Genomic DNA, 27,526 nt, shown 5'->3' on the forward strand with positions numbered 1-27,526 from the left:
TATTGTGGAAAATACTTATTATTAAAGAGTATTGTCCAGTAAAACATTTATGAAATAAACTTGTTCTATTTCAAAGAACTGTGCAATATTTCTATACAAGACATTTACCTATGCAAGCAAATAATCTGTTACTTCTCAGTAATTCTCTATTTTGAAAAAGACTTATATTATGTGAGAGAATTGTCCAGCAAAACATTAATTAGTGCTATATAAAAGACCTGGCATGCTGTTTTCTGTATAAAGTTTTAGTAATCTCTAAGGTGTCCTGTTCTCTTTAAATGTGTCTGTGATCTTGAGCTTACACTACTAAGAATTGAAGTCCTGACATCCAATTATAGTTCCAGGAAAGGGGGCTGTTATAGGAGAAGTGGGTTCTGTAAATTCAAAGTCACGGTAAGCACTCATAACACTGGTATTGGAAGAATTGGGGGTACAAAGAGTGGGGGTTCCCGAGGTTTCCATTACCGTCTCTAGACATTAACAGTCAGTGCTGGTGCACTATAACGGGGAACCACAGTGTGGGATCCCACCCACTGCCCACCTCATGGGCAGTGGGTGGGGAGTTAATAAATGTAAAAAACAGACCCTCCCATTCAATTGGGATAAAATACTTACCTGACTGGGAGTCATTGGGCCGCAGGCGATCCTTCCCCCTCCTCTCTTTCTCGCTCTATTCACCCCTCTTCCCCCTTTTTTTTTTCTTTTTCCTCTTTCTCCTTTTCTTTCTTCTCTCCATTCTCTCTCATTGAGAGATGACTCTTCACTGATCGATTACATGACTTGCTGATATTCTATGGCTTCTGTGTAATTGATATAACATTCTGTATTTTAGTCATTCTATAATTGTAATATTTTTCATTCACTACTTCAATTACTGCTTTGTTGGTATTGTAACTACAATGTTTAAAAGAAAAATGTAATAAAAACATTTTGAAAAAAAAAAATAATAATTAAAAAAAAAATGTAAAAAACAGAATTAAGGGGTCTATTTACTAAGCTTTGGATGGAGATAAAGTCGCTGGAGATAAAGTGCCAGCCAATCAGTTCCTGTCATTTTTCAAACACAGCCTGTGACTTGGCAGTTGGGAGCTGATTGGCTGCAGTAGCGCACGCAGGGGGGGTTTCTGAGTACCCAGAAACCCCCCCCCCCACACAGACAAAGTTCTTTTTCAGTCAGCGGCAACTGTCTCCTCTACAGTTACTGCCATCCGCAGCCGCAAGCGTAGCTGCCGACAGCTCCGCAGAGAGAGCTCTATCCATGAGAGCTCTCTGCTTTGGAATACACAAAACAGCACTACTCCTCCCCCCACCCCCTTGCAACAGCGGCCAATCGACGGCGCTTGGTGAGCGGCACTGACATACTGTAGGAGCGGGTCAGTGGAGGCCCCCTGTACAGAGAGTAGACGACCGAAAGGTAACTGCTGCTCTTCCTCCCCCGGAGCCACGGGCCGTTGACTGCACTGTGTGGATGCAGTGTACTATCAAGCAGGAGGAGGGAGTCAGTGGAGGACTCCATGTTCCAGGTGCAGCTGCTGCATTAAGTGTGCGTGCGTGTCTCACACATATTATATATGTGTGTGTATGTAGTATATATATATCTTTTTTGGGGGGGTTCATTAATATTCATATAAAATATTTGTGTTGGGGGTTCCTTCTATGTGATATACAGTCTATAGGCAAATTCTAAATGGCACTCCAGGCCTCAAGTAACTAACATGACTAATTTACCAACGTATCATTCGTGTAATACATCTTTTTTCAAGGATCAGCCTTGAAAAAAGATATATTCAATATCTGAAACGTCGTTAAATCAGTGTTTTGATGTTAGTTACTTGAGGCCTGGAGTGCCACTGAGAATATGCCTGTCTGGAAGGCTTCTCGTCGGATCCATTTATTTATTTATTTATTTATTTATTTAATTATGTATTTTTATTTACTTATTTATTTATTTTTTTGGGGGGTCCATTAATGTTACATATACACACACACACACACACACACACACACACACACACACACACACACACACACACACACACACACACACACACACACACACACACACACACTCCATTAGGAATTCACTGTGCTCACATTGCAGCACTGAAATACAATACTTGGCTGAAATGATTGGCACTCCAGCAGGTTAAAAGCATGGCAAAAATCACACGTTCTTACTTCAGCATCTGGGAGTTTAATCCACCATCAGGAATGATACATAACATTGCAGTGCATCCTTCCTGATGATGGATTAAACTCCGAAACGTTGAAGTAAGGATGTGTGATTTGAAAAATATCATGTCTGGAAACCCCCCTCTACAAATCCTGCATTTGCCCCTGGGCTGGTACGTTATCTATGTACACTTTATCTGCATCCAAAGCTTAGTAAATAGACCCCTAAATGTTGTTTTTTTACTGGTATCAGCTAATCTTGTCATGCCAAATTGCAATGGCTGCCAGAGCATGCTAACACTTGGCGAATCATTTTGTTATTTGTTTAATTAAAAACCACTCTCCCCACATCCGTCATCCCAACGTTTATTACTTATATCCATTGTGCTGTACAATAGATGTAAACTCTGTTATGTATTTTACTGGAATTCAATATCTTCATTTTTTCAGTTCGATGAACTAAAAATCCCAGCCAGTACTCGTTATTGGACATGCAGGATCATAAGCAGCGCAGTTATTGCTGAGCATAAATCTCACCCCATTCCACCTTATCACAGGGTAGATAGTTCCTTGGCACGCAAAACTTTCCAATGGCGTGCAGCGCTTTTACTTAATTGCATGTGCTGACTTTTAATTTCGCCTTTTTAATTAGAGCTGGTAAACAAGGATAGATGGCATTTTGCAGGCAGTAAGCAGAATCGTGCCAACTCAGAGCTTTGACTTGACCTGATTACACCGCATGCATCTATTATGGTCATATTAAATATTCAGAGTGTGGATGTCACCTACTCTCATACTACAGTAATTCCTTGACTGAAAACATGATGTTCTTTGATGTAAAATAAGACATTTAATACTGGAAATGGTTCCGTGCTAGGAGATGGCGCATAGACGCTGTGCGGGACAAGCTTAGTCCAAAAGATCGCAAGGTATAGCTTGCACTGTTACTTCTTTCCAAAAACAATATACTGATGTAATAAAGTGCCCTATACATACACATTACACATATCCCCCCCAATGGCCCAATGTCGGCAGGTCAGGAGTGTTCTGCTGTCCCACGATCCAGACATTTATGGGGGGAATGAGGTGGAGATTTGGTGGGTATTTCCCCCCCACCACCACCCCACGATCACCCTTTGTGGTAAAATCTAAGATCGTGGGTATAACCAACCCCCCCTGGCTGGGGGGGTGGATTGAGCAGCCACACTTGTGACACAGACAGTGTCGGACTGGGGCATGAAGGGCCCACCGGGGAGATGCAGTTATAGGGGTCCATACTTAGGGGTGTGGCCAGCTTACAAAGGGGGTGTGGCCAGCCTCCACAGAGGCTTGAAATACACAATAGTTTAGTGCAGTGTAATGCAACATATCTACCATGTATAATACAAGTGCACACTCTGGAACCTGATCCCTAGAGGAAGGAGTGGGCCCTCAGGCAGTGGGGCCTACCGGTGGTTTCCCTGGTACCCCTGTCGGCCAGTCCGACCCTGGACACAGACACGCACCTAGTGAACCACGGTCAAGCCCCCCTGTCCCAAATGCCCAAATGTTGGTAGATATCATTAGCCTGCTACACTAGGCAACTAAAATCTGACAGCTGATTGTTGTGGCTCACAGACAGGGCCGTTTCTTGGGGCAGGCGAGCAGTGCAACCGCACTGGGCGCCCGCCGCGGCACTAACTGTGGCTCCCTGCTTCCCCCTCCTATTTCTCCCAGAGTAACCCGCTCGGGGGGCAGAGTTTCACGGAATGACACGGTTGCGTCGTTACGTCACGACGCAACCCCGTCACTCCGCGATACTCCTTCCCCCCCCGAGCGGAGTACAGAAAGGGATCCAAGTTAGGAAGAGGGAAAGGCCGGCGCGAGGAGCTACTGGTGAGGCGGGCCAAAGAGCGGTAATCGCCTCTGTAAGTATTCTCTCTCTCTCTCTCTCAATGTGTAAAATGGGGACACCTGCCGTAATGTGTGAAATGGGGACTCTTGCCTGCCGTAGTGTGGGGATTTAATGTATCAAGGGCATTGCGGTGTGTGGCATAATATGGTGCAGGGGGCATTACTGTGTGGGGCTTAATATGGTAGAATTTTTTTTTTCCTGTGGTGGTCGTGATCTGTTGGAGCAGGGTCAAAAACTGGATTGTGAGGTAGTCTTTTCAGACGAGGCCATGCCCATTTAAATGAGGCCACACCCATTTAGATGAGGCCACGCCCCCTTGCCGGGTGCGCGCACAAGTTGTTGTTTTTTCATCTAGGTGTGTGTGTGTGGGGGGGCACATTTTTTTATGTCATGGGGGGTGGGCGCATTTTTAAATCTCGCACTGGGAGTCAAATTGGCTAGAAACAGCCCTGCTCACAGAACATTGCTGGACTTTATAATCCGGCTTTTGAACTGTCAGTAAAGTTACAAAAATATACAAATTGTCACACGTCAGCAAGAAGACGATGGTAAAAAACAATGGCCCTGCGGCCCTTTCAACAATAACAGCAGACAATCTTGGACAGTCAATCTGACAAATCTGGGTTTGGGTCGGTCAGGGTGTTAGTGGGATGTCTGGACCAGTTTTAAAATTGTTTTCACTCCTTAAATATTTCTCCCATCTCTTCAATACAAGACTGTAGCCTTGAGTGGCATATACTAAACCCTCTGTAGTTCTACAGTTGTTCAGCACCAATGGAAACAGATGGACACAACCAGGGCCATGACTAGGGGTGTTCAACAGTTGCTGTGACCCAGCACTACAGTGGTGGATCCAGACGGGGGGGCGAACAGGGCGGTCGCCCCTCACCTCAGTAACACTTCTCTTCTATAGAGCAGAACAGTGGAACATCTAGCTGGGCAGATTTTGCCTTTGTACATGTTGGAGGGCTTGTTGCCATGATGTTTATGCCATGGCTGTTACTTAGTTCTCTTGGGAATGATGTGTGTGCAGGTGGAATCCGCACAGTTATCTAGGTACACACCAGCAGATGACTCAAACTCTGCACACCCCAGTTACTTTATCAGTGGTGTAGGTTTATTGAAGTATAACAGGTACAGCCGTACTCACTGTTGTATACACCCTGCCGATTGATGGTAGCTTCAACGTAGTGGGGTTCTATACAGCTCACCAGTCAGTGAGTGCATGCTGCTTGCAGTTAATGGTACAGGATGCTGGAACAGCTTTATGCAGATTATCACTTTGGAGCCAAGTGGGAGACTTGTGCCTTCACTACGTCACATCTCACACAATATCACTGTACAAGTAAGGATCTACAAGATAGCTGCAGCACATGTGCTTTAATACATCAGATTGGAGGACAGACCTCCCTGGGTCCTACTGCCCTGCATGTATGCACCATTGGGAGATTTCTAACAAGTTCTAGTATGGACTTGCTAACAGAACTGTAGCACCAATGATTTTATGTGACCAGTCAATATTTCCTACTGGGCGGCTGCAGGAAGATAATCTTCCAGAAGCTGCCAATCTCAGAGGGACCTCCCAGGCCCTCAGTATAAAGAGTAGCAGAAGCCGAGGGACATGTAAATGAAACAGCCCACAGCCTCCCAGTCTATGTAAAGCTGCGATGTCGTGATGTTCCGATTATCGATAGTCCAATATATGAACAGTCGATATTTTTTAAAATAAAGATGTTAATGTTATGCATTTAGTTAGAATGATTTGTTTTAAAATAAAATCGCGTTGGATGAGTTTTAAATAGATTTTGTTAACTTAATTCAATCAGTAAAAAAATACTTTCTGAGTTGTTATTGGAAAAAAAGCAGGGAAGTGGGTGAAGGGCACTAATAGAATTCAGTTGCAGATTTTTATTAAATGGTAAGAGGCGTGTAAAGTTGGATGGAAACACAATTTGCACTTCTTTAATGATGTTGATGATGACGTGCCACTTCTGATTGGCTGAATGCATCTAAATCCCCCCCACTTATGCTTCAGATGGAGGCTGTGGTGTTGAGCTTTGACAGGTAATAAAGAAACCATGGAAACCTTAGCAATTGGCATTATATATTATATATCCCTCCAGCACTCATGGGCATGATAAGAGCAGTAGTTGCCTATCTGCCTCTGACCTAGATCCCACAATCCTTATTATGCCTCTGCCAGGGCACAACCAGGTGAGGCTGGCGCTGTACCACCTTGAAATGTCCTTGTGGCTGTCTGGCAGCTATAGGTCCATGCACGCCTGTGAGCGGCTGGAAGCTGCCCTTCAGCAGGTGCCCGGCGCAGTAGTATAATAGGTAAATGACTGGGAAGCCAGGGCACAGAATATACACAGTATCGCAGGTCTGGTGACAGCTCTGTCTCACTCTGTATTAGTAACAGTTCAAATAATGAATAGATTTCTCTTATCTCTTTCATCCTGTGACACAATGCGGGCGCCATGAATAATCTACATTCTAAAGGAACGCGGAGGTTGAGATCAGATAGGGAATATTTGCCGGAATGAGTAACTTTGATTCCCCCTCCGTCACCGACACTCTGTCAGCCCGGTTATTTATCAGATGTGGCGCTGCCCGTGTGGCAATGTATCCGACGCACAGGGCGTTCATTTCTATCAGGATCATTTTTACAGCAGCTGCGTTGGGCTCAGTGCATCCTATCAGACACAGAGGACAGAAACGCAGAACGTGACTGCGGATGATACTGTAGCTACTAGTCTGACCGCTTCATATTCTTACATTACTTACACCTTATTCGATCTTTAGATTTTTTTTGTATCTGTAACTTTGGACATTGTGGGCGGGTTGTACTAAAAGAAAAATGCGGTAAATTCCCCGTTTACGGGGTTTTAACCGCATTTTCAAATGTACTAAGACCAGGCCATCCGCTTTTCGATGCGGAGGGCATCACCATCTTTTTATGGCGATAGCCAATAGAAGCCTACGGGCTTCTTACCGCATCCAGTTGCACCCGCCGCCCAGCGCCGCTCACGTTGACCCCTCCCCATACCTGCCTGCAGGCAACTCCCATCGCAGTCCCGGATCCCAGCCCAGTAACACAGCCATCCGTGCTGCAGGGAGGAAGTGAGGAACCCGTAACTGACAGCAGACGACACCTCCTCCCAGGGCTGGGAGGTGACGGAGACCCACGCAACACCCTCTCCTCTGCACCACCAATCTTCGCAGGGGCCCACTGCCATTGCATTGCGGTACTAATCACATACGTTAGTACATATGCGATTATCATCGGTGCGATAGCAGGCTATGGCTCGCGAGGATTATTAGTACATCCCGCCGTGTATCAGTTAGTGAAAGTCACATGGAAATAATATTTTTGGAATTCAAAAACAAATTGTCTTTTTAAATGTATTTATTGGAGCTGTTTTAAGAACAATTTAGATAAAATAAGAGCAAACGTACGTTACCTTTTATACATCTGAAATGTGTTTTTAAACATTTTTATGTAATAAAGAAATAAAAGAAAGAATCAGTTTGCTGGAGATATTGGTGAATCATTCTGCAAACCGGTCCGCGGAGATTCACTGAGGCCCTTGCACCCACCTCTGGGTTACCAGGCAGGAACCTGATCCGTCCTGCAGGCCTGGAAAATACATAGCTGGCAGGGAATTCCGCCGACTGTCTTACCTGGAGCTTCCTTTCCTACTAGTCTGAGAGATATTTATGAAACCGTCTACATGAGGAAAAGCAGAGGTGTCGCCCATACCATCCAATCAGATTCTGTCATTTACTAAGATGCACAAAATAAATGACAGCTAGACTCTGATTGGTTGCTGTGGCCAACATGTCCACCTGTCCTCTTTGGAAGGTTTGATAAATCTCCCCCTTACACATAATACAAACCACTTCTACGTCATGTTATCTGGTATGCATACGGGGCCGTAGCTAGGGATGGGAGAGAATGGTGCCGTTACTCAGGGTGCAGAGCCCTGGGGGCAGCACGGGCCCATATGGGCTGGAAGAGCATATGGGGGAGGCGGCATAGAGCACTGCACCAGCCCTGTCTGCATATCTTTGATAAGGGCCCAGGCTGTCAGGGGCCCGTGCTAGCTGAGGAAAAGATAAAATGCCCCCAACCCCTCCGTGGCACACACTGCCGCTCCACAACTGCGCACTTAGGGGGAGAGGTATATATCAAACCTTTGAGAGTGATAAAATGGAGAAGTTGCCCATCGCGACCAATCTGTTATTTCACAGACTGTGCTAGATTAATGACAGTTACAGTAGTAGATATATATTTAAAGAGAGCGCTAGGTACCTGCAATATCTATTAATCAATTATATGGCTCCAGATAATCTCTTATGCCAATATACATATATAGAAGAGTGCATAAAATTTTACAAAAACAGTTTATTGCACGTAAAAAGAGCTAAATATTTTATTACTTTAATGAACTTCATTTGTTGGTTAATTATTCACATGCATGATAACACCCAAAAAGCTACAAAAAGCAGTACATTATAACATATTATTCTAATAGTAAAAGTAGCTATTAAGGCAGTCCTTAATATCCAGCTCCACTGAGGTACATATGTTTCCACTCTTTGTATTTCCACTAATGTGGCTGTATTTGATGATTTCCAATAACGTTATTAAGAAGGCCACTGAGTTAGAAGGAGTGTTACTTTATATCTAGAGACCGTAAGTTAGTATCTCATTGATATGTCCAGATCCGGTTCTAGTGATAACCTATTGGCTGCTTGTAACTAATCAGACAGGCTATGTGTTCTTAACCCCTTCATTATGTTTCGCCTATGTTCTAAGAACCTGATATTGAGTTTTCTGGTGGTTCGTCCCACATATTGAACCCCACATCTACAGGTAATTAAATAAATAATATATGTTGAGTTACAGTCAATATGACCCTTAATCTCAAACTCGGTATTATAGGTAGTGGAACGAAAATGTGTGCTATTATGTATTGCATGTTTCCATGTCATGCACTTTGGACGACCACACCTAAAATGACCTTTTTTCAAGGGAAACTCGTCAAGCCATGTCTTATCAGTTTTCATAACCAGGGAAGAACTCACATAGTGACTGGGGGTTAGATAACTCTGTAAATTTCTAGCCTTTTTAAAGACAATCTGTGGTTCCACCTCTAATAGAGGTGCCAACAGTTTGTCTGCCTTCAGAACTAACATATTCTTATTTAACAAATGCTTGACTTCCCTTGAACTAGAATTATATTTGGTTACAAATCTAAGTTGAGTGTTTTCCATAGAGAGGATGGGACTAGTTTTCTTGGTGGTAAGTAGTGTCTTTCGATCTTTCTTTCTAGCTTGTTCCCTTGCTTCCTTCAAGATTTCCTCAGGGTAATCTTGCTCTAGGAGTGCAAGGGTAAGATCACAAGCTTGTCGATCAGGGGCGGATTGGGAACAAAAAGCGGCCCTGGAAAAATTTGTACTAGTGGCCCCACATGGGCAGCACCAGAGGTGTAAGGTCTACCCATGGGCCATGGCAGCAGCACCCTCCCCCCAAGACTTTCCAGATAGTGGGCATGTCCAGCATCAAGGGGGAAGTTAAAAAGAAATACAATTAAATATTATGAGCACATTATATGATACACCTTCAGAATTTAGGAAACTATATCATTCTTTCTAAGCCATGGCAAATAGTGGCAGCTTGAATAATGTAAGAACTTATTACAATCCACTTCCTTCTTAAACGTGGAGGTGGTTATACTACCATTCTTTACTTCTAGGACATCGCCCTAGAAGTAAAGAATGCCAGGTGCCGCTCCCTCACCCTCTAATGAGAAGATCTGAGACCAGCGCGTGAAGCCCTACTAACTGCGGGAAATAAGCGACTCCGGCAGGGGAACATCCAGCGGCGCGCTGCCGCAGCCGGGCACGTCTTTTTTTCCGGAGCACAACATCCTTATCTCTGGCGACGGGGAGGTGAGCTATACAACTGCACCGATTCCTTTACTGGCAGGACTATATTTCTAAACTGTGGTATATAGGAATACAGCACCAGCTGCTGCTGATTAGTTACAAGCAGCCAATAGGTTATCTCTAGAACCGGATCTGGACATATCAATGCTACAGAGATACTAACTTACGGTCTCTAGATATAAAGTAACACTCCTTCTAACTAAGTAGCCTACTTAATAACGTTATTGGATATCATCAAATACAGCCACATTAGTGGAAATACAAAGAGTGGAAACATATGTACCTCAGTGGAGCTGGATATTAAGGACTGCCTTAATAGCTACTTTTACTATTAGAATAATATGTTATAATGTACTGCTTTTTGTAGCTTTTTGGGTGTTTTCATGCATGTGAATAATTAACCAACAAATTAAGCTCATTAAAGTAATAAAATATTTAGCTCTTTTTATGTGCAATAAACTGTTTTTATAAAATTCTATGCACTCTTCTATATATATGTATATGTTGGCATAAGAGATTATCTGGAGCCATATAATTGATTAATAGATATTGCAGGTACCTAGCGCTCTCTTTAAATATATATCTGGTACACACGTATAGTTCACTTCTAGCTATAAAGTGGGAGCAGCTTGTTTTTATTAAGAGGTATTCAGTATAGAGTTAAAAGTCTCTTTTTCTTTTGTAATTGGGAGATCTTTTTGATGGATTTATAATTATTGGTGCGCCTGCATTCTTATTGTTCACTCACAGACGACGTAGGAGTGGCAGTATTTTGGCCGTCCGAATTATCTGTGTGTGTACAAGGATTAGTTACAGTAGTAGAAGCTGATTGCGTTGGGGAACTTCTCCGTTTTATCTCTCTCCAAGATGGGTATTTATCAAAGCTTGGAGAGAAATACAGTTGGGAGAGATATAGTACCAACCAATCCACTGCCAGCTGTCATTTCAGACACTGCCTATAAAATGTAAGGCAGAAACTGATTGGCTGGGACTTTATGGGGACATTTACTAAGCAGTGATAAGAACAGAGAAGTGAGCCAGTGGAGAAATTTCCTCATCAACCAATCAGCAGCTCTGTATCATTTTATAGTATGCAAAGTATAGATGTTACTTCAGTGGTGATTGGTTGCCATGGGCAACTTCTCTACTGGCTCACTTCTCTGCTCTTATCACTGCTTAGTAAATGTCCCCCTAAATCTCTTAGAGCTTTGATAAATACCCCCCCCCCCCCCCCATCCCTCCAAGTCTTGGTACATCTCCCCAATAGTATTTTTAATTTACATTGGCAATGATGCCAACATACAGCAGCAACAGTAATCACTGATTAATTGCATTTTTTTGCCAAGATTGATTGACTGTTCTCCCCTCTCACTATCGCCGTTTGTTGGGGTATCCCCGCCCAAGCAGCCATTTTGATATCAGCCAGTAACACTGGACAACAAACCCGCCTCAGGCTGCTCTCTGCTATCCCAGGCAGCCATCTCTGGAGATTACGTGAGGCAGCTGCGGACCCGGGGGTCCCTCCCTGACTATTTATACTTGCACCGTGTGTGTCTTAATAAAAGCTGGACATGATTCTTGGCCGTCCAGCCAAAGCGCAGGGTCTGGCAGCTTCATTGCCGGTTGCTATGTACTTGCTGTAGTCACGCTTCTAATCCTGTCAGAGCTGACACTGAAGAGACAATCCGGCTGCTTGTCTCGTCATCTCCCCAGTACCCAGGGCAGCCATCCCTAGAGACCGCTCCTTGAGACAGACACGTCTTCTTTATGTCAGTATCAAGGACGGGCAATCTTACATTGTGCGGGGTGAGAGAACCGCCATATCCTACATAACTGCGGGCAGAGTTTATAATTGAAATAAATATAAAAGTAAAACATTCTGTTTGAAACCTGTAAGAGACATTTATTAGACGTGTGAAAGTGATAAAAGGGTATTTTATTCTGATTCAGTGCGTTTTGTAATTTCCGTTTGTGCAGATAGGAAGCTGCCGTGACGATGGTGTCTCAGAGACGTTATGCGCGGCTTGTGCGAGCCGAGGAAATACTTTTAATATTAAAATTGTGATATGATAAGAGGTATAAACGAGTACTCAGCTCTGATATTTTGGGATGACCGTCAACATTTTGACTGTCGACGTTTATTTATTTAATGTCGATATTTTGCCTTTTAACTGTCAACTGTATGACCCTGTCAATCTTATATCCAAGTCGACCGTTTGTCGATTTTTTGACCATGTCAGCATTTTGCCAGTTGAAATTTCGACTACATCCCATACAGAAGTAAAGGGGGGTAAAGAGAGGGCTGAAGGATACATAGGGGTGAATTTACTAAAGGTTCTCAAAATAAAAGTACAAATTCCGTTCTATTAAATATAAACATCTGTTTCTGTCTTCCAAAATCAAGTAGGAAACGTATTGCTTGGCGCAACCCACACGGAAACTTCAAATACGTAATGCGGTGGGAGGGGCCCAGAAGGAGTAAGCCAATCAGAAGCAACTCGCTAACATTGAATATACTGTCAGTGGGAGGGGCCCAATCAGAAGCAACTTGCTAATGAACATTGAATTTAAGAGGGCAATAGTAATACCTGCAGAATCAGGCTTGTTTTGCATGCATTACTATTGCCCTTTTAAATCCAGCGCTCAGAGCCGCAGATGTATAATATTGAGAAGAAATTGAGGGAATTATGACACATGCGCAGAAGACAGCAAGAACACTATCCCCGTACCAGAGCCCATACCATGTCTCGCACATGTCCCAGCGAGGGTTATACAAAAGCCGGCATATGGGCCCCCTCTTTTGTAAAAATAGTACTTTTTCACCCACTCCGGCTCTCTTTGGGAAGGAAGAGCCATCACATTACCTTCTTGTGCATCTAAAATGGGCTCCTCAGGTGAGGACTCCCCCCCCCGACTTCTGACATGTTACACGCGTGTACACACACACCCACACAGACCCCTTTCACACAGGAGCTATCGGGGACAGACCCACAGAGAAGTCTATTAGAGAAACACAAGGGATTTGCCAGTCCACACCCAGCGCCCTTATATAATGTGCAGCACACACGATAAACGCTTATCACCAATTGATATAACTATAATATATATATATATATAATATCTTTAAATGCTCCTTCCCTTGTATAACCGCTGGTACTTGTAGTAGCCGTGGCAGAGAAGAGCAGCGTGGATCCTCACAGCGGCGTCTGCAGGAGAAAATGGCGCGCTGGTGAGTGAACTGGATGCCTGAGGAGAAGCTCCGCCCCCTAGCAATGGCACGTTTCCCTCAGAACAGGAGAATCTTTGTACTGGCCCCCGGGGGTCCCCACAGGTGGGGAATACACTTATTTAGCCAGAGAGAGAAAAGGTTTTATGCCGCTCAGAGCGCGCCCCCCTGCGCGCTCTGCAACCGCTGAGAGACATGGCGCGCAGCGTCCCCGCTGCACTGTTACCTTACAAGCCGCCACGATGACCGGAGGACCTTCTCTAACTATGTACAAGTATTGCAGACAATCCACACTTGGGATGGGCGCCCAGCATCCACTACGGACTACGAGAAATAGATTTATCGGTAAGTAAAATCTTATTTTCTCTGACGTCCTAGTTGATGCTGGGGACTCCGTAAGGACCATGGGGATTATACCAAAGCTCCCAAACGGGCGGGAGAGTGCGGATGACCCTGCAGCACCGAATGAGAGACTCCATGTCCTCCTCAGCCAGGGTATCAAATTTGTAGAATTTAGCAAACGTGTTTGCCCCTGACCAAGTAACTGCTCAGCAAAGTTGTAAAGCCGAGACCCCTCGGGCAGTCGCCCAAGATGAGCCCCCTTCCTTTTGGAATGGGCTTTTACAGATTTTGGCTGTGGCAGGCCTGCCACAGAATGTGTAAACTGAATTGTATTACAAATCCAGCGAGCAATCGTCTGCTTAGAAGTAGAGATGAGCGGGTTCGGTTTCTTTGAATCCGAACCCGCACGAACTTCACTTTTTTTTCCACGGGTCCGAGCGACTCGGATCTTCCCGCCTTGCTCGGTTAACCCGAGCGCGCCCGAACGTCATCATGACGCTGTCGGATTCTCGCGAGGCTCGGATTCTATCGCGAGACTCGGATTCTATATAAGGAGCCGCGCGTCGCCGCCATTTTCACTCGTGCATTGAGATTGATAGGGAGAGGACGTGTCTGGCGTCCTCTCCATTAGAATAGAGATAGATAGATTAGATAGAGAGAGATTGTGCAGAGTCGCAGACAGAGTTAGTTTACCACAGTCAGTGACCAGTGCAGTTGCTAGTTAACTTTTATTTAATATAATATATCCGTTCACTTCTCTCTGCTATATCCGTTCTCTGCCTGAAAAAAAAAACGATACACAGCACAGTCAGTCACACAGTGTGACTCAGTCTGTGTGCACTCAGCTCAGCCCAGTGTGCTGCACAGTCATCAATGTATAAATTAAAAGCTTATAATTAATTGTGGGGGAGACTGGGGAGCACTGCAGGTTGTTAGCAGGAGCCAGGAGTACAATTATATTAATTAACAGTGCACACTTTTGCTGCAGGAGTGGTGACCAGTGCCTGACCACCAGTATAGTATTGTTGTATACTACTAATATCTCTTTAAATATCAACCAGTCTATATTAGCAGCAGACACAGTACAGTGCGGTAGTTCACGGCTGTGGCTACCTCTGTGTCGGCACACGGCAGGCAGTCCGTCCGACCAGAATTGTATTATTTATTATTATATACCTACCACCTAACCGTGGTTTTTTTTTCATTCTTTATACCGTCATAGTGTCATCCTAATTGTTACGAGTATACTACTATCTCTTTATCAACCAGTGTACAGTGCGGTAGTTCACGGCTGTGGCTACCTCTGTGTCGGCACACGGCAGGCAGTCCGTCCGACCAGAATTGTATTATTTATTATTATATACCTACCACCTAACCGTGGTTTTTTTTTCATTCTTTATACCGTCATAGTGTCATCCTAATTGTTACGAGTATACTACTATCTCTTTATCAACCAGTGTACAGTGCGGTAGTTCACGGCTGTGGCTACCTCTGTGTCGGCACACGGCAGGCAGTCCGTCCGACCAGAATTGTATTATTTATTATTATATACCTACCACCTAACCGTGGTTTTTTTTTCATTCTTTATACCGTCATAGTGTCATCCTAATTGTTACGAGTATACTACTATCTCTTTATCAACCAGTGTACAGTGCGGTAGTTCACGGCTGTGGCTACCTCTGTGTCGGCACACGGCAGGCAGTCCGTCCGACCAGAATTGTATTATTTATTATTATATACCTACCACCTAACCGTGGTTTTTTTTTCATTCTTTATACCGTCATAGTGTCATCCTAATTGTTACGAGTATACTACTATCTCTTTATCAACCAGTGTACAGTGCGGTAGTTCACGGCTGTGGCTACCTCTGTGTCGGCACACGGCAGGCAGTCCGTCCGACCAGAATTGTATTATTTATTATTATATACCTACCACCTAACCGTGGTTTTTTTTTCATTCTTTATACCGTCATAGTGTCATCCTAATTGTTACGAGTATACTACTATCTCTTTATCAACCAGTGTACAGTGCGGTAGTTCACGGCTGTGGCTACCTCTGTGTCGGCACACGGCAGGCAGTCCGTCCGACCAGAATTGTATTATTTATTATTATATACCTACCACCTAACCGTGGTTTTTTTTTCATTCTTTATACCGTCATAGTGTCATCCTAATTGTTACGAGTATACTACTATCTCTTTATCAACCAGTGTACAGTGCGGTAGTTCACGGCTGTGGCTACCTCTGTGTCGGCACACGGCAGGCAGTCCGTCCGACCAGAATTGTATTATTTATTATTATATACCTACCACCTAACCGTGGTTTTTTTTTCATTCTTTATACCGTCATAGTGTCATCCTAATTGTTACGAGTATACTACTATCTCTTTATCAACCAGTGTACAGTGCGGTAGTTCACGGCTGTGGCTACCTCTGTGTCGGCACACGGCAGGCAGTCCGTCCGACCAGAATTGTATTATTTATTATTATATACCTACCACCTAACCGTGTTTTTTTTTTCAGTCTTTATACCGTCATAGTGTCATCCTAATTGTTACGAGTATACTACTATCTCTTTATCAACCAGTGTACAGTGCGGTAGTTCACGGCTGTGGCTACCTCTGTGTCGGCACACGGCAGGCAGTCCGTCCGACCAGAATTGTATTATTTATTATTATATACCTACCACCTAACCGTGGTTTTTTTTTCATTCTTTATACCGTCATAGTGTCATCCTAATTGTTACGAGTATACTACTATCTCTTTATCAACCAGTGTACAGTGCGGTAGTTCACGGCTGTGGCTACCTCTGTGTCGGCACACGGCAGGCAGTCCGTCCGACCAGAATTGTATTATTTATTATTATATACCTACCACCTAACCGTGGTTTTTTTTTCATTCTTTATACCGTCATAGTGTCATCCTAATTGTTACGAGTATACTACTATCTCTTTATCAACCAGTGTACAGTGCGGTAGTTCACGGCTGTGGCTACCTCTGTGTCGGCACACGGCAGGCAGTCCGTCCGACCAGAATTGTATTATTTATTATTATATACCTACCACCTAACCGTGGTTTTTTTTTCATTCTTTATACCGTCATAGTGTCATCCTAATTGTTACGAGTATACTACTATCTCTTTATCAACCAGTGTACAGTGCGGTAGTTCACGGCTGTGGCTACCTCTGTGTCGGCAGTCGGCAGGCAGTCCGTCCATCCATAATTGTATTATTATTATAATATATACCACCTAACCGTGGTTTTTTTTTCATTCTTTATACCGTCATAGTGTCATACTAGTTGTTACGAGTATACTACTATCTCTTTATCAACCAGTGTACAGTGCGGTAGTTCACGGCTGTGGCTACCTCTGTGTCGGCAGTCGGCAGGCAGTCCGTCCATCCATAATTGTATTATTATTATAATATATACCACCTAACCGTGGTTTTTTTTTCATTCTTTATACCGTCGTCATAGTGTCATACTAGTTGTTACGAGTATACTACTATCTCTTTATCAACCAGTGTACAGTGCGGTAGTTCACGGCTGTGGCTACCTCTGTGTCGGCAGTCGGCAGGCAGTCCGTCCATCCATAATTGTATTATTATTATAATATATACCACCTAACCGTGGTTTTTTTTTCATTCTTTATACCGTCGTCATAGTGTCATACTAGTTGTTACGAGTATACTACTATCTCTTTATCAACCAGTGTACAGTGCGGTAGTTCACGGCTGTGGCTACCTCTGTGTCGGCACTCGGCAGCCCGTCCATAATTGTATATACCACCTAACCGTGGTTTTTTTTTCTTTCTTTATACATACATACTAGTTACGAGTATACTATCTCTTTATCAACCAGTCTATATATTAGCAGCAGACACAGTACAGTGCGGTAGTTCACGGCTGTGGCTACCTCTGTGTCGGCACTCGGCAGCCCGTCCATAATTGTATACTAGTATCCAATCCATCCATCTCCATTGTTTACCTGAGGTGCCTTTTAGTTGTGCCTATTAAAATATGGAGAACAAAAATGTTGAGGTTCCAAAATTAGGGAAAGATCAAGATCCACTTCCACCTCGTGCTGAAGCTGCTGCCACTAGTCATGGCCGAGACGATGAAATGCCAGCAACGTCGTCTGCCAAGGCCGATGCCCAATGTCATAGTACAGAGCATGTCAAATCCAAAACACCAAATATCAGTAAAAAGCCTCTTTTTTTCTTTGCGTCATGTGCTGTTTGGGGAGGGTTTTTTGGAAGGGACATCCTGCGTGACACTGCAGTGCCACTCCTAGATGGGCCCGGTGTTTGTGTCGGCCACTAGGGTCGCTAATCTTACTCACACAGCTACCTCATTGCGCCTCTTTTTTTCTTTGCGTCATGTGCTGTTTGGGGAGGGTTTTTTGGAAGGGCCATCCTGCGTGACACTGCAGTGCCACTCCTAGATGGGCCCGGTGTTTGTGTCGGCCACTAGGGTCGCTAATCTTACTCACACAGCTACCTCATTGCGCCTCTTTTTTTCTTTGCGTCATGTGCTGTTTGGGGAGGGTTTTTTGGAAGGGACATCCTGCGTGACACTGCAGTGCCACTCCTAGATGGGCCCGGTGTTTGTGTCGGCCACTAGGGTCGCTAATCTTACTCACACAGCTACCTCATTGCGCCTCTTTTTTTCTTTGCGTCATGTGCTGTTTGGGGAGGGTTTTTTGGAAGGGCCATCCTGCGTGACACTGCAGTGCCACTCCTAGATGGGCCCGGTGTTTGTGTCGGCCACTAGGGTCGCTAATCTTACTCACACAGCTACCTCATTGCGCCTCTTTTTTTCTTTGCGTCATGTGCTGTTTGGGGAGGGTTTTTTGGAAGGGACATCCTGCGTGACACTGCAGTGCCACTCCTAGATGGGCCCGGTGTTTGTGTCGGCCACTAGGGTCGCTTATCTTACTCACACAGCGACCTCGGTGCAAATTTTAGGACTAAAAATAATATTGTGAGGTGTGAGGTATTCAGAATAGACTGAAAATGAGTGTAAATTATGGTTTTTGAGGTTAATAATACTTTGGGATCAAAATGACCCCCAAATTCTATGATTTAAGCTGTTTTTTAGTGTTTTTGGAAAAAAACACCCGAATCCAAAACACACCCGAATCCGACAAAAAAAATTCGGTGAGGTTTTGCCAAAACGCGTTCGAACCCAAAACACGGCCGCGGAACCGAACCCAAAACCAAAACACAAAACCCGAAAAATTTCAGGCGCTCATCTCTACTTAGAAGCAGGAGCACCCATCTTGTTGGGTGCATACAGGCTAAACAGCGAGTCAGATTTTCTGACTCCAGCCGTCCTGGAAACATATTTTTCAGGGCCCTGACAACGTCAAGTAACTTGGAGTCCTCCAAGTCCCTAGTACCCGCAGGTACCACAATAGGTTGGTTCATGTGAAAAACAGAAAACACCTTAAGGAGAAATTGAGGACGAGTCCTCAATTCTGCCCTGTCAGAATGAAAAATTAAGTAAGGGCTTTATATATGATAAAGCCGCCAATTCTGACACACGCCTGGCTGAAGCCAGGGCTAATAGCATCGTCACCTTCCATGTGAGATATTTTAAGTCCACAGTGGTGAGTGGTTCAAACCAATGTGACTTTAGGAAACTCAAAACAACATTGAGATCCCAAGGTGCCACTGGGGCACAAAATGAGGCTGTATATGCAGTACCCCTTTTACAAACATCTGAACGTCAGGCACTAAAGCCAGTTCTTTCTGGAAGAAATTCGACAGGGCCGAAATTTGAACCTTAATGGACCCTAATTTTAGGCCCATAGACAGTCCTGTTTTCAGGAAATGTAGGAAACGACCCAGTTGGAATTCCTCTGTAGGGGCCTTCTTGGCCTCACACCACGCAACATATCTTCACCAAATGCGGTGAAAATGTTTTGCGGTTACATCCTTCCTGTCTTCGACCAGGGTAGGGATGACTTCATCTGGAATGCCCTTTCAGGATCCGGCGTTCAACCGCCATGCCGTCAAACGCGGCCGCGGTAAGTCTTGGAACAGACAAGGCCCCTGCTGGAGCAGGTCCTTTCTTAAAGGTAGAGGCCACGGGTCTTCCGTGAACATCTCTTGAAGTTTCGGGTACCAAGTCCTTCTTGGCCAATCCGGAACCACGAGTATCGTTCTTACTCATCTCCCTCTTATGATTCTCAGTACTTTTGGTATGAGAGGCATAGGAGGGAACACATACTCTGACTGGTACACCCACAGTGTTACCAGAGCGTCCACCGCTATTGCCTGAGGGTCCCTTGACCTGGCGCAATATCTGTCTAGTTTTTTGTTCAGGCGGGACGCCATCATGTCCACCTTTGGTTTTTCCCAACGGTTTACAATCATGTGGAAGACTTCCCGATGAAGTCCCCACTCTCCCGGGTAGAGGTCATGCCTGCTGAGGAAGTCTGCGTCCCAGTTTTCCACTCCCGGAATGAACACTGCTGAGAGTGTTATCACATGATTTTTCGCCCAGCGAAGAATCCTTGTAGTTTCTGCCATTTCCCTCCTGCTTCTTGTGCCGCCCTGTTTACGTGGGCGACTGCCGTGATGTTGTCCCACTGGATCAATACCGGCTGACCTTGAAGCAGAGGTCTTGCTAAGCTTAGAGCATTGTAAATTGCCCTTAGCTCCAGTATATTTTTGTGGAGAGAAGTCTCCAGACTTGATCACACTCTCTGGAAATTTTTTCCTTGTGTGACTGCTCCCCAGCCACTCAGGCTGGCATCCGTGGTCACCAGGACCCAGTCCTGAATGCCGAATCTGCGGCCCTTTCATAGATGAGCACTCTGCAGCCACCGCAGAAGAAACACCCTTGTCCTTGGAGACAGGGTTATCCGCTGATGCATCTGAAGATGCGATCCGGACCATTTTTCCAGCAGATCCCACGGAAAGGTTCTTGCGTGAAATCTACCGAATGGGATCGCTTTGTAAGAAACCACCATTTTTCACAGGATCCTTGTGCAATGATGCACTGATACTTTTCCTGGTTTTAGGAGGTTCCTGACTAGCTCGGATAACTACCTGGCTTTCTTCTCCGGGAGAAAACATCCTTTTCTGGACTGTGTCCAGAATCATCCCTAGGAACAGTAGACGTGTCGTCGGAAAAAACTGCGATTTTGGAATATTTAGAATCCACTCGTGCTGTCGTAGAACTACTTACGATAGTGCTACTCCGACCTCCAACTGTTCTCTGGACCTTGCCTTTATCAGGAAAGCGTCCATATTTCTTTTAAGAAGAATCATCATTTCGGCCATTACCTTGGTAAAGACCTGGGGTGCCGTGGACAATCCAAACGGCAGCGTCTGAACTGATAGTGACAGTTCTGTACCACGAACCTGAGGTACCCTTGGTGAGAAGGCAAATTTGGACATGTAGGTAAGCGTCCCTGATATCCAGTGACACCATATCGTCCCCTTCTTCCTGGTTCGCTATCACTACTCTGAGTGACTCCATCTTGATTTGAACCCTTGTATGTAAGTGTTCAAATATTTCAGATCTCACCGAGCCGTCTGGCTTCAGTACCACAATATAGTGTGGAATAATACCCCTTCCCTTGTTGTAGAAGGGGTACTTTGATTATCACCTGCTGGGAATACAGCCTGTGAATTGTTCCCAATACTGCCTCCCTGTCGGAGGGAGACGTTGGTAAAGCAGACTTCAAGAACTTGTGAGGGGGAGACGTCTCGAATTTCCAATGTACACCTGGGATACTACGTGTAGGATCCAGGAGTCCACTTGTGAGTGAGCCCCCTGCGTGCTGAAACTCTTGAGATGACCCCCTACCGCACCTGAGTCCGCTTGTACTGCCCCAGCGTCATGCTGCGGACTTGGCAGAAGCTGTGGAGGGCTTCTGTTCCTGGGAATGGGCTGCCTGCTGCAGTCTTCTTCCCTTTCCTCTACCCCTGGGCAGATATGACTGGCCCTTTTGCCCGCCTGCCCTTATGGGGACGAAAGGACTGAGACTGAAAAGACTGTGTCCTTTTCTGCTGAGATGTGACTTGGGGTAACAAAAGGTGGATTTTTCAGCTGTTGCCATGGCCACCAGGTCCGATGGACCGCCCCTTTATATGGCAATACTTCCATGTGCCGTCTGGAATCTGCATCACCTGACCACTGTCGTGTCTTCGTCTGGCAGATATGGACATCACATTTACTCTTGATGCCAGAATGCAAATATCCCTCTGCGCATCTCGCATATATAGAAATGCATCTATAGTCAATAAAATCTTGTCCCTGTCAAGGGTATCTATATTTTTAGTCAGGAAATCCGACCAAGCCCCCTCAGCGCTGCACATCCAGGCTGAGGCGATTGCTGGTCGTAGTATAACACCAGTATGTGTGTATATACTTTTAGGATATTTTTCAGCTTCCTATCAGCTGGCTCCTTGAGGGCTGCCGTATCTGGAGACGGTAACGCCCCTTGTTTTTATAAGCGTGTGAGCGCCTTATCCACCCTAAGGTGTGTTTCCCAACTTGCCCTAACTTCTGGCGGGAAAGGGTATACCGCCAATAATTTTCTATCGGAGGAAACCCACGTATCATCACACACTTCATTTAATTTATCTGATTCAGGAAAAACTACAAGTAGTTTATTCACACCCTACATAATACCCTTATTTGTGGTACTTGTAGTATCAGAAATATGAAACACCTCCTTCATTGCCCTTAACATGAAACGTGTGGCCCTAAAGGAAAATACGTTTGTTTATTCACCGTCGACACTGGAGTCAGTGTCCGTGTCTGTGTCTGTGTCAACCGACTGAGGTAAATGGGCGTTTTTACAAGCCCCTGACGGTGTCTGAGACGCCTGGACAGGTACTAATTTGTTTGCCGGCCGTCTCATGTCGTCAACCGACCTTGCAGCGTGTTGACATTATCACGTAATTCCTAAATAAGCCATCCATTCCAGTGTCGACTCCCTAGAGAGTGACATCACCAATACAGGCAATTTGCTCCGCCTCCTCACCAACATCGTCCTCCTACATGTCGACACACACGTACCGACACACAGCACACACACAGGGAATGCTCTGATAGAGGACAGGACCCCACTAGCCCTTTGGGGAGACAGAGGGAGAGTTTGCCAGCACACACCAAAAACGCTATAATTATACAGGGACAACCCCTTATACAAGTGTTTTCCCTTATAGCATTTTTATATATGTAATCATATCGCCAAATAAGTGCCCCCCCTCTCTGTTTTAACCCTGTTTCTGTACTGCAGTGCAGGGGAGAGCCTGGGAGCCTTCCTCACAGCAGAGCTGAGCAGGAAAATGGCGCCGTGTGCTGAGGAGAATAGGCCCCGCCCCCTTTTCGGCGGGCTCTTCTCCCGGAGTTTGTGAGATCTGGCAGGGGTTAAATACATCCATATAGCCTCAAGGGCTATATGTGATGTATTTTAGCCATAAAAAGGTATTATACATTGCTGCCCAGGGCGCCCCCCCCAGCGCCCTGCACCCTCAGTGACAGTAGGTGACTGTTGGTGAAGTGTGCTGACAACAATGGCGCACAGCTGCAGTGCTGTGCGCTACCTTATGAAGACTGAAAGTCTTCTGCCGCCTGTTTCTGGACCTCTGGACCTCTTCAACTTCGGCATCTGCAAGGGGGGTCGGCGGCACGGCTCCGGGACGAACCCCAGGGTGAGACCTGTGTTCCGACTCCCTCTGGAGCTAATGGTGTCCAGTAGCCTAAGAAGCAAATCCATCCTGCACGCAGGTGAGTTTACTTCTCTCCCCTAAGTCCCTCGTAGCAGTGAGCCTGTTGCCAGCAGGTCTCACTGAAAGAAAAAAACCTAACTTAAACTTTTATTCTAAGCAGCTCAGGAGAGCCACCTAGATTGCACCCTTCTCGGCCGGGCACAAAAATCTAACTGAGGCTTGGAGGAGGGTCATAGGGGGAGGAGCCAGTGCACACCACCTGATCCTAAAGCTTTTATTATTGTGCCCTGTCTCCTGCGGAGCCGCTGTATCCCCATGGTCCTTACGGAGTCCCCAGCATCCACTAGGACGTCAGAGAAAAAGTCTTAAAGTGCCGAAGGCTTCTGCGGAACCGTCTATACCCCATGGTACTAAAAAGGACCCCAGCATCCTCTAGGACATAAGAGAAATGAGTATTTGGGGGAACTTTCCTGGCTAAAAAAAACAAGCGCAGTATATATGGTGTAACCCAGGGACGTGCGGTGAGCCAAATGGCTCAGGAGGCACTGGCAAGCCCCAGAGACAGATTTACATACAATATAGGAGCCATTATGCACAGGTGCAGCAGTATAAACTCCTGGAAATTTGGTGAGTTTTGATCAGAGATGTTCAGAAAAGATAGACAGGTGAGGCACTGCCTCACCTGCCATAGACTTTTTACTCCAGAGTTTGGGCTATAAAAATCATTACAATAATGCAAAGAAGATATTTCAAACATATTATTTGTATTTTTCATATACTTTATAGAGTCAAAACTCTGGCACAAACGATAGTATGACAGGAAAGGCTCTGCCTCACCCCACCGCACGTCACTGGTGTAACCCCCCCCCCCCCCCCCTTTCAATGTAATAGTTGCTAGACTATGGGAGGGCTACTACTATGTGAGGGCTATGTGTCTATGTGTATATTGTGCCTTCACTCAAACTAATTTAATTAATCCGGCTTGTTTGGGTAAGTCCTTAGCTGATGTATGTATGATCGATGCCGTTTAGATTACCTCTCACCAAGGTACATTCATACACCTCTTCTCTTCCCTTTCAGGTCCCTCGGATTCTTCTTCACACCGACCAGGCAATGGTAAGTATAACACTTTTATTACAATAGTCACAAATAATTTCTAACCAATGGAATAACCATTATATAGTCAGACCAGTGTAAAAAGGTACATCCATGTAACTCATACTTACCTACTTTGAAAGTCTCCTCTCCGGGAGAAGCCCGGAGAGAGGACGCTGCAGGAGACTTCAGGGGGCGGGGCCGGACCGTGACATCACCAAGCCCCGCCCCCACCTCAGGAAACTGCCCCGATTTGCGGATCCGCGGGATAGGGGCGGGGCTAAAATGACGCAATTCGCATAATTTTAACCCCTTCCCCACTCCACGGACCCGCGAACTCAGGAGAGTATCTCTCCATCCTGCCTACATCACTAGGATGCGAGCAGGATGCGGGAGACCTGCCTACTCTTCCGGGGGTGCAGGGGGGCTGCCCCAAAAAATGGGAGCCTCCCGCAGCTTCTGGGAGAGTAGGCAAGTATGATGTAACTCAGTATCCACCCTACTAATTCCCCAGTCCCCGCCTATACAGAAAGAATTGCATGCAGTACAAAAACTCTTCCAAAAATGTTAATGAGTTTACAGAGTAACCTGGGTTCTCTTAGTCTGTTTGTGCACGTTGGGGCCCTTAGTGTCTGTATGCATTTAGTAGTTGAGATCACATTAGTAACTGCTTGGAGTAGTGCTTTACGACTACTGCGCCATTCCTTGCCTTAGGGTGATCACTAGCAGGGCCGGTTCTGGGGCTTTGTGCGCCCCAGGCGGCAATGGGGGGCGTGGTCATTTAAGCCCCCTGTACAGACTACTGTAGCGCTCTGAAATGTGCCCCCCGCTGCCGCTGGCCGCTGTGAAGCCCTTCGTGGAGAGGTCCTTTAATGTGCGGTGCGCGATGACGTCATTGCGCACCGCACAGCAAAGGTCCTCTCCACGAAGGGAATCTAGACGGGTAGCGTCTAGTTCCCTTCGTGGAGAGGACCTTTGCTGTGCCGTGCGCGATGACGTCATCGCGCATCGCACAGTAAAGAACCTCTCCACGAAGGGAAACTAGACGCGTAGCGTCTAGTTTCCCTTCACAGCGGCCAGCGGCAGCGGGGGCACAGCAGCAGCGGATCTTGCCCTGGTGCGGCGCCCTCCGAATGGCGCCAGCGCCCTCCGGAAGGCGGCGCCCCGGGCAAAAGTCCTGCTTGCCCGTGGCAAGATCCGCTACTGATCACTAGTCTCATCTCTCCTTGAGCGCTAATTATATCCAACTGTGATCTTTTCCAGCTAACCAAGAATTACAATTATTATCGTTGGCCTAGTCATCCTCTCTCTGTGCAACAATAACGGGATGTTTTACCCGGCTAAAACATGTGTCGGCCCCGCCGTTTCCACTGTTCTTCAACACGGGTTATTCCCGGGTCGGATCTGTTTCCAGTTATAACCGGGTAAGCTCTGTAAAAGCTATTGATGTCACTCGTTACTCGGTTCTGAAACACGGGTAATGACCGTTTCCACTGCACAATTACCCGGGTCATTACCGTGTTACAGTGTTCAACCCAGGTAGCTACCCGGGTAGGATTCCAGGGTCACTCAACCTGTGTTGAGCCGTTTCCACTTACTAAAAACCTGTGTTGATGCGCTCCCCTGTGCAAAAACACAGGTAAATTTAGCTAGTGGAAAAGGGGTATTAGTCGGTGCTCTGATATGTTGTTGCGAGACCCATAGAACCTGGTAGTCACTGGTAATAATTGCATACAACGCAACTCTCTCTTCAGATTCAGGGGAATTCACGGAGTCTTTGCAATTTCGCCTAAGTCTGTATGTATAAGCGGTATTTCCCCCTGACTTTCCCTCTCACACTGTCCTGAGCATTTTACCAAATGGGAATTAACTGCTTTGTTACTACAGATAATAGTCTATCCTTGCCTCGGATTTACATGCAACAAAGGACAATTGTTCTACAGGTCAAGTACATTATTTCCAGTCTCTGTATCCTCTGAGCTTCACACACTCCAGCGCATCTGTGTACAATCTCTTATAGGAGCAATGTTCTTTTTACAGTCTAGTAGTGAATGTGAGAAATGTGGTGATTAACCATGTAATTTACCTCATCCATATATTACACAGTGTGAGCTGAAAGATGGTATATATGAGGTGTATTTATTACCTCATCACTTGTCAGCTTCAGTACCAGGCAGTCCTGTCTGCTCTCCCACTAACAGCTGCCTTTCCGGTTGTACTGATGCTGGTGCAGTTACATACTAACTACGGTATAATTAGTGCGGAGGCTGTCTAATGGCGGCCGGGAATGGTGTAAGGCTTGCTACGCCAGATGCAAGTGTTTAAGGCTAGTTCTGGTCACTTACACTAGCCGCGGTTGCTATGCAGTCATCTGGCTCTCCCCCGACCGACTCTCTTCCTCCTTCCTGTTCCCAGCCTAACAGCAGTGCAGGGATGCGCATAAACTACCTGCGATCTCCGGGTGCCATCTAACTACTGCTGCCGCTTAGGCTCCGGACCTCAGCGCCGACGCTGTCTGTTATCTCACCGGCGTCTCTCCACAGCAGGTGAGCGGAGCCGCTTCTCTCTCTCTCACTAATCTCTGCTAGCTGCCGCCAACCTGCTCAGACCTGCGGTCGCACCAGAAGATCCTCCACTCTGCCGGGCTTGCTCACCCTTCAACTGCCGCCCCTCAACTGTTACCTTCCGGGCTCTTATCTCCTCTCAGGTAGCTCACGCTCCCCTCTCCTCATGCCGTCCTTCCCTTCCTCGAGGCACTCCAGAAACTTCCCTTGCTGCCCGCGCCATAAGCTAGAAAGCATATTTCGTTAACACTGCCACATCCTTAACTTCAACATGGCATTATTGTACTATTAACATAGCGTACAGCAGAGGTTCCCAAACTGTGTGCCGTGGCTCCCTGGGGTGCCCTGGGTTGGTGGTCCAGGACCAATTCAAATTATTCATGGTCAATATAATAGGCAAAACCAGTGCTGGTGGCTGACAGTCATAAAATGTGGCCAAACAGAAGCAAATCTTGTCCCTCATCACACACCTGACCCTAAGGATGACATGTAATATTTCTTTCTAAATTTCTAAATAAGAAGTTTTTGGCCTAGGGGTGCCGTGAAAAAAATTCTGATATTCTAGGGCGCCGTGATTCAAAAAAGT

General features: G+C 45.8%; 1 long non-coding RNA gene across 1 annotated transcript; it reads right to left on the reverse strand.

Moving 5' to 3' along the window:
• Nucleotides 1-128: 128 nt before the first annotated feature.
• LOC134970253 (uncharacterized) lies at nucleotides 129-27,032 on the reverse strand. The gene is made up of 2 exons (XR_010189744.1): nucleotides 26,722-27,032; nucleotides 129-800 (listed from the first exon to the last, which is right to left on the reverse strand). It is a non-coding gene; the product is annotated as an uncharacterized LOC134970253 (long non-coding RNA).
• Nucleotides 27,033-27,526: the final 494 nt, after the last annotated feature.

The sequence above is a fragment of the Pseudophryne corroboree genome, chromosome 11 (genome assembly GCF_028390025.1).
Source record: "Pseudophryne corroboree isolate aPseCor3 chromosome 11, aPseCor3.hap2, whole genome shotgun sequence".
NCBI lineage: Eukaryota > Metazoa > Chordata > Amphibia > Anura > Myobatrachidae > Pseudophryne > Pseudophryne corroboree.